Source organism: Protopterus annectens, chromosome 15.part0 (genome assembly GCF_019279795.1).
Source record: "Protopterus annectens isolate FY-2018-M chromosome 15.part0, PAN1.0, whole genome shotgun sequence".
Classification (NCBI taxonomy): Eukaryota; Metazoa; Chordata; order Ceratodontiformes; family Protopteridae; genus Protopterus; species Protopterus annectens.
This window is the reverse complement of record NC_056749.1, coordinates 648,215,364-648,222,863: the sequence shown is the minus strand read 5'-3', so window position 1 is coordinate 648,222,863 and position 7,500 is coordinate 648,215,364. Positions and strand designations below refer to the sequence as shown.

At 42.2% G+C, this 7,500-nt stretch overlaps 1 protein-coding gene across 1 annotated transcript in view; it reads right to left on the bottom strand.

Moving 5' to 3' along the window:
• Positions 1 to 7,500, bottom strand: part of DOCK11 (dedicator of cytokinesis 11) — a 1,858,863-nt gene that overhangs the window by 1,375,027 nt on the left and 476,336 nt on the right. The gene's annotated exons all lie outside the window — the stretch shown is intronic.

Here is a 7,500-nt window from a genome sequence, read left to right as displayed (position 1 = left end):
GTGATTCTCAAACAATCTGGAAATATATCGCTGATTGATAAGCATATTTCTTGGCATTTCAACCTTTCGGAGTTCTGCATTGTCTTAATTTTGCCTGAATTAATTTTTTTGCCGGATTGAATTATTCTGTATATTTTCTGGCATTGTTTTATGTTTCTCATCTGTCCTAAACTGTTTTTTTCTCCACCCACCACCCTATTCTTGTGCCCACCCCTACTGTAAATTTGATCTGGGACACCCCTCCCAGTCTTGTGTTCACTCTACTTAGTACAGAGAGAACATGCGAGTAGGCCAACCCACTTATGTTCTTAACCTTGAATTTTTCTTCTGCTCCTCCTTCCTCTCTCCTTGCACTTTACTAAAAAAAATATATTGCACTTTAATTTGCATTTGCCTCTTCTTAAAAGTACTCGATTGCATTTATTCTGCTGCATTTATTACTGCTTGTTAGTAGCCTGATTGAACTTTAACTGTTATTCGAAGCCTTTTGGTTTAAGCACTTGGGCTTCAGACCAATTGTTTTACATTAAGAAGGTTTGTGGTCTGCATTGTTGTGGCAGGACAGGTAGCTTACATCCTTCTAAGTTGGGAATTGCTGACTGAAGGCAAAAAGTGTCTGTTATTCTAAATGTGTATTAGTTCTGGTTTAAGTATTTAGGCTTCAGGCCAGTTATTTTACATTAAGGTTTGTGGTCTGCACTCTTGTGGGAGGAGAGGTTAGATTCTGCCCTTCTGAGCTGGGAATTTCTGGTTAAAGGATTATTGTGCCTGCTTATCTGAACTGTTTCTTTCTGAAATTGGTGTGCCTTGTTAGCTGTAGCATAGACTAGAGTCTGGCATGCTGAATCTAGCTTTGTTTGTATAACTTGAGCACTAATCCAGGCCATCTTTTTTGGAGAAGGTTCCCCTGCACCCTAGTGGCAGGAGTGTGCAGTTAGAACTTGTCTGATTGAAGACTGCTGGAACAGGGCTCAGTTTTGAGCTTTTTTAATGGTTAATTGGGTAATTTGTTTAAATCAGTTCGCTCTTTTGTATTGTTATATACAAAAATGCACTTTATTCGTCTGCTTTTACTGTATTTGTGTTTCTTCCTACTGTATTGCATTTATTCTGCTGCATTTATTACTGTTTGCTAGTAGCCTGATTAAATTGTAACTGTTATTCTAAGCCTTTGGTTGAAGCACTTGGGCTTCAGACCACTTGTTTTACATTAAGAAGGTTTGTGGTCTGCACTTTTGTGGCAGGACAGGTAGCTTACATCCTTCTAAGTTGGGAGTTGCTGATTGAAGGCTTAGTGTCTGTTATTCTAAAAGTGTATTAGTTCTGGTTTAAGCACTTGGGCTTTGCGCCAGTTATTTTACATTAAGAAGGTGTGGTCTGCACTCTTGTGGGAGGAGAGGTTAGATTCTGCCCTTCTGAGCTGGGAGTTTCTGGTTAAAGGCTTCTTGTGCCTGCTTATGTGAACTGTTTCTTTCTGAATCTGGTAGTCCTTGTTTGCTGTAGTATAGACTAAATTCAGACCTGCCGAATCTAGCTTTGTTTGTATAACTTGAGCACTAATCCAGACCATCTTTTTTTGGAGAAGGTTCCCCTACACCCTAGTGGCAGGATTGTGTAGTTAGAATGTGTCTGATCGAAGACTGCTGGAATGGGGCTCAGTTTTTAGCTTTTTATTAGTTAATTGGTTAATTTGTTTAAATCAGTTTGCTCATTTGCTATTATTAAAAAAATACACTGTATGCATCGCTGATTAGCTAGGGTTAAACTATTCCCAGTGCCATAAAGTCTGCTCTTCAAATTGTCCCTTAGAATTAGCCAGTTTTTTTGTTTTAGCACTCAAATCTGTTTCTTTGAGCTCAGCTCTTGTTCAGAACTCGTTGTATGCACTAAATAAGCTACAAATTACTACAGCACTTAACTTTCCTTACTTGTCTAGAAAAAAACAGTTTTTAGTACTTAATAAATAAGCACCTATCCAGGCATGTGAATGGGTCAAGCTCCTGGTGCTTTCTCCTGTCTACCTGATGAATCTGGGCACCTTGCAGCAAGGCAGCAATTGCCTCATGTACACAGACAACCCTCTCCTCCTAACACCTAAAACTACAACCTGTGAGAGATGCACTTATATAGCCAAACTGGAAGCAAAGCTCTCTTCACCCAAGACTGGACTAGACAGTCAAGAGGAGAAGGTAAACACTTGCACCACACCACACTCATCACATAGTTCATCAAAACCTACACCGCCAAAACACACACACAGCAACACAAAACATACACCTACATTCACGGAGACTCTTAATAAAAATCTGCTCAAGCAACAGAGACCTCCAAAGCAGAAATGCAAGCAACCTCCATTCCCCAACACAACCTAAATGACACATAACCCACACACAAAGTGTGCCACTCAAACACAGTCCATAAGGCATAACAAAGTACCCAACACTCTAGTCATAGGTAACTCTATATTCAGGCACACTGATGTTCCATTCACCAGGCTAAACAAGGAGAAAGTTACTGTCAAGCTGCCTGTCAGGTGCCAGGATCTGCCACATAACGCACACACTCAAGTCACTACACAAAAAGTACAAATATGACTCTGTCATTGTCCATGTTGGTGTGAATGACATGAGACGTACATTCTCTGGATGACATAAAAAGAGACATGGAGGAGCTCTCCAATCTTGTAGGCCAGGCAAGTATGACCCTAGCCCTCAGTAGCATCCTGCCATCACCCAGAATGATACCACAGCACAAGGACAAAATGATTGACTTCAACAATTGGCTAAGCTTCTGGTGTTATTCTACGGGGATCCAGTATCTGTCTGCCTGGGATTTCATGATCGACAGACCATGATGCTTTGCCAGAGATGGCCTGCACCTGTTGCCCTTTGGATTCCGGACTCTGGCTAAGGCTCTTGCACCCCCATAGTGCCTTTTTTAGGCAAGGTTCAAATGACCAATTCACCACCATAACAGGTTCAAGCAAGCAAAATCTGAGGGTAATGCTACTCAATGCTAGAAGTCTAAACCTCAAAATGCATTCACTCAAGGCACTCCTTAAAATGGAGAACATTGACATCTGTGCAGTGACAGAGACCTGGTTCAAGGCTCCAGAGAGCAGTCCTGCATTACCAGGCTATAATTTATACCACACCAATCGGCCACCTAACCTGAACCAAAACACTAAAGACAGAGGCATGTCCATATTCATTAAGGATATCCACACCTCCAGGCTAGTTGCTCAGCATAATGCATCAGAGATTATCCAAGTGCAACTAACTTTGGGCAAGACCGCAATCCAAATTGTAACTTGCTACAGATCCCCCACCACGCCCCAGGATTCCCACTCCTCGTCTCTTGATACACTGGAAAATATTAGGGTACAACCCAACACCCTAATAATGGTCGATTTCAACTACCCCACCATTAAGTGGAAAAACTACTCATGTACCAACTCTTTTGCTCAAAGTTTTCTGGAATTCATAAATTCCAATGCCTTGGATCAACTTATCTACACCCCCACCAGGGGCAGCAATATCCTAGACCTGGTCATTACCAACACGGGCGACCAGTGTTCCACAACAGAGGTCAATTCCTCATTGGTCAGATCCGACCACAAGCTAATCAGCCTAGACATCTACATCCCGCTCCTCACCTCCCATTAGAGAAACCACCATAAAAAATTTCTCCAAAGCCAACTTTATACATCTTAAGACAGAAGTGGCTAACTTCACGACACCCATGCAGATGGACAATAGAGGTACGACTGCTGAATCCTACACAAATACACTTTATAAGCATTTACACAAGTGCATGGATTGTGCAATCCCTAACAGAACCAAGATGCTATCCTCCAAAAAAAGGAAGCCAATGTGGTGGTCCCCTGCCATAAACAAACTCTACAACAGAAGAAAGAAACTGTTGCAAAAAAGAGTAAAATCCCATGATTGGTGGAACTCCATGGTCCGCCTCAGTAAGAAGGTGAGATCCCTCATAAAATCCTCCAAAGCTAGTTACGAAAACAAAATCGCCACTGATTCTAAAGACAACCACAAAGCATTCTATAGCTATGTCAACAATCTCAATGGCAACACTCAGATCTGCTCTGAGTTACAGCACAATGGCATTAAATATACAGAACCTACTGATATTGCCAACTTCCTGGCAGATAGAGTCAGTGCTAACTTTACCCAGCTCTCACCCCCTAAAGGCCCATCTCTATACCGGAAGAATGCAAAGTTCCTGTAATCATGGCTGCACAGGTAAAAATCACACTCTCCAAATCCAAGAACACAGCATCCATGGGACCTGACAATATCCCAGGCTGCATTCTACATGAACTACAGAATGAACTGGCACCCCACCTAAGCACCATGTTCAATTATAGCCTCACCTCAGGCTTTGTGCCTACTGAATGGCGCACATCGATGGTTATCCCACTCCACAAAGGGGGAGCCACCACAGACCCTGGGATCTACTGCCCCATTAGCCTAACAAGCCTGGTCTGCAAGGCCATGGAACAGATCATCATGGAACTTATAAACAAAGACATTGGTAATTTCCAAACTCTAGACCCCACCCAGTTCAGGTTTGTAAAAGGCAGATCATGTCTCCTTAACCTGAAAGACTTCTTTGAAGCAGTCACCAAAGCCGTAGATGAGGGTTTGGTGTTTCACACAGCCTATTTAGATCTCACCAAGGCTTTTGATACCATCCCCCACTCTGGAATTATAGATAAATTCACTAAACTAGGTATAAATCCCTATGTCACAAGATGGGCTGCCAACTGGCACACTAAAAGAACCCACACTGTGAAAGTAGCAGACTCCAAATCCGACTTCAGACCAGTGACAAGTGGAGTACCACAGGGTTCAGTCATGGGTCCTCTCCTGTTTGGTATCTACTTTTCTGAAGTACAGGCTAACACAGAAGGTCTTTGACTAACTAAGTTTGCAGAAGACTGAAAATTAGGAGCCATAACTAAAACTCCTAACAATGTGGACATCCTACAAAAGGGCCTCACTGAGACAGATGCCTGTTGTCAAAGCCATGGCCTCAAGCTCAATGCCAAAAAGTGCATTGTCATCCCCTTTGGCAAAAAGTCTGTACCCATGAGCTACCAGACAGGTGGTAGTCTACTTAACACTGAAAGTGTGATAAGAGACCTTGGGACACAGGTGGACAGTAGTCTCTCCTTTGATAATCACATTGCCACAGTAATCAGGAAATCCTTCCATGTGGCACACCTCATCACAAAAGGTTTCTCATCCAGGAAAATAAGAGGTCATTGTTCCTCGACACTCATTAGACCCATTATAGAGTACAACGCTCCTTTTGGCATGTACCTCACAAGACATCTACAACAGCTGGAAAGGCCACAGAAATACCTCACAAAGAGGATTACTGGCCTCAAACAGATGCCCTATGAAGACCATCTCAAAACACACCAGCTTTACTCCATCGCATATCGCCTACTCAGAAACGATCTCTGCCTAACATACAAAGTTATGTCAAACCCAGACTTGTTGGACATGCTCCACTTAAATAAATCCCAATCCCTCTGAGCCACATGCTCTAGAGACCTAAACATTGTCACCACAATAAACAGAACATGCTGGAGGGATAGATTCTTGTCCCAGAGACTTTCCATACTCTGGAACAAACTACATGTCTATATCAAACAAAGCACCTCATTAGCACTCTTCAAGAAAAATATTGATGATTGGATGGGAAATAGGAAATTCACCCCAGGGATCACCTCTGTGGCACTGCTCGACCGGGGCACAGGAAAAAAAATTTCTTGGATGGCGAAAGCCAGGGTACCTTTTGGGCTATGCTTGTATAAGCCCTAGGGCCAACAGTCTAGTACCTACCTATGAACCTAAGACTATCTCTCAGAGACAGAGAAACCATTTTGTATCTTCTTCTAGACCTGTAAACATCAACTCACCAGCACTGTGCCTTGCTCTATAAATAAGATACTTAGAACAGTTATTTCTCTTAGAAATAGACAGAAATAGTAAGATTAGTCTAGCTGTTTTCTATATTTAAGTGAGACTATCCTACAATGTTGTTTTAAAGTATTTCCTGTGATTTTTGAACTCTCTGTTGTCACTGTGTTGATCCAATGAGTATTGTCTTTTGTTTTTATTTTTGTGTCTTTCGGCTTTTCCCAGTTAGGGGTCTCCACAGCGGAACTCCAGTCTGCTAATGATTGGCAGTAGAGTTTTATGTGCTGGCTTGCCGGGCCTAACACACAACCTTCAACAAAGGAATGCCCATTCATGCATGCCGTCACACAGAAGACGCACTGAGAATCGAATGGGCAACATCTAACTGTGAGGCGACAATGCTACTGCAGCACCACCACCGCAGTATGTTTTTATTAATTATTATTAAATATATTTAAAACTCTTAACCGTGGCTGTTTTGTGTAGAAATAATTTAAGCTCTTAGAGTACTTGCATGTATTTGGTGATACTGTATAAGTCACTACTAAAGAGCCTTCAAGTCTCAGTAACACTTACCAATTGGATAATAACACTGCACAGTAGAAATGGACACCCTTTGGTAAGGGCCTTTATTAGCAACTGATAGTAGTGGTTGGTGGCAGTTGGTACTACCGTATAGTCTGGGCAGAAGGGTGTATAGCTAGTGAACCTGTGCCAGCCTTCCCCAGGAGTGTATGTGTGTTTGTGTATAACTCAAATCTAAAAGTGTGTGTGTGTCAGCTACTTGGGCAGGGACACGAAGCACTGGTTGGACGGAGAGGGTGCTAGAGGTTTTGGCTTGACCACTCAGCTGAGATCTGAACCCTATAGCTGTGCCAATGGGGAGTCTTATTGGGGATCTGGAGAGAAAGGGAGAAATCAGCCCCAGACTGACTGTGATCTCTATGTGCTCTTAAGGGAAACTGTACTTTACTGTGTGTGTACTTCTTATCCTTCAAATTTGGGCGCCCCTCACTGGTGCTAGTGGTGAGTATTGAGGCTCCTTGATTACTGGTCCAGTGCATGGGCATCACATTAACGAACATTCCTGTTTCTGATTTCTTTTTTTTTTTTTTTTTTTTTTTTACTGGAAGAGGGAAGTTAGCTTGTATATGGGCTAAGACTGTGTCCACAAACATTTGTCAATTAGGGTTAGAGTAATGGTTAGTAAGCAAGACCACAGTGAGCAATTTATTTAAATAAAATAGAAAAAAATAAATGTAAATCACTTGCCTTGCCACAGGTGCCAAAGATAAAGTCCTCTGATTCCTTCTCTGCACTGCCCTCCATACGTGCAGCGAATCACAGGTTTTTGGGCAGTGCCAATGCAAGCTAATATAAAAGGGGGTGGGAGGCACACTAGAGTATCTCAGACATCCATGTAAGATGTTTATTTTTTGCTTCCCTTAAAGGGAAGCAGGGAGTGTATGGGGGTGAAGGCTGAAGGACTGCAACTATGCACCTTAAGTAAAATAAAATTATAAAAGTAACTGGTATAAATAAGATAAAG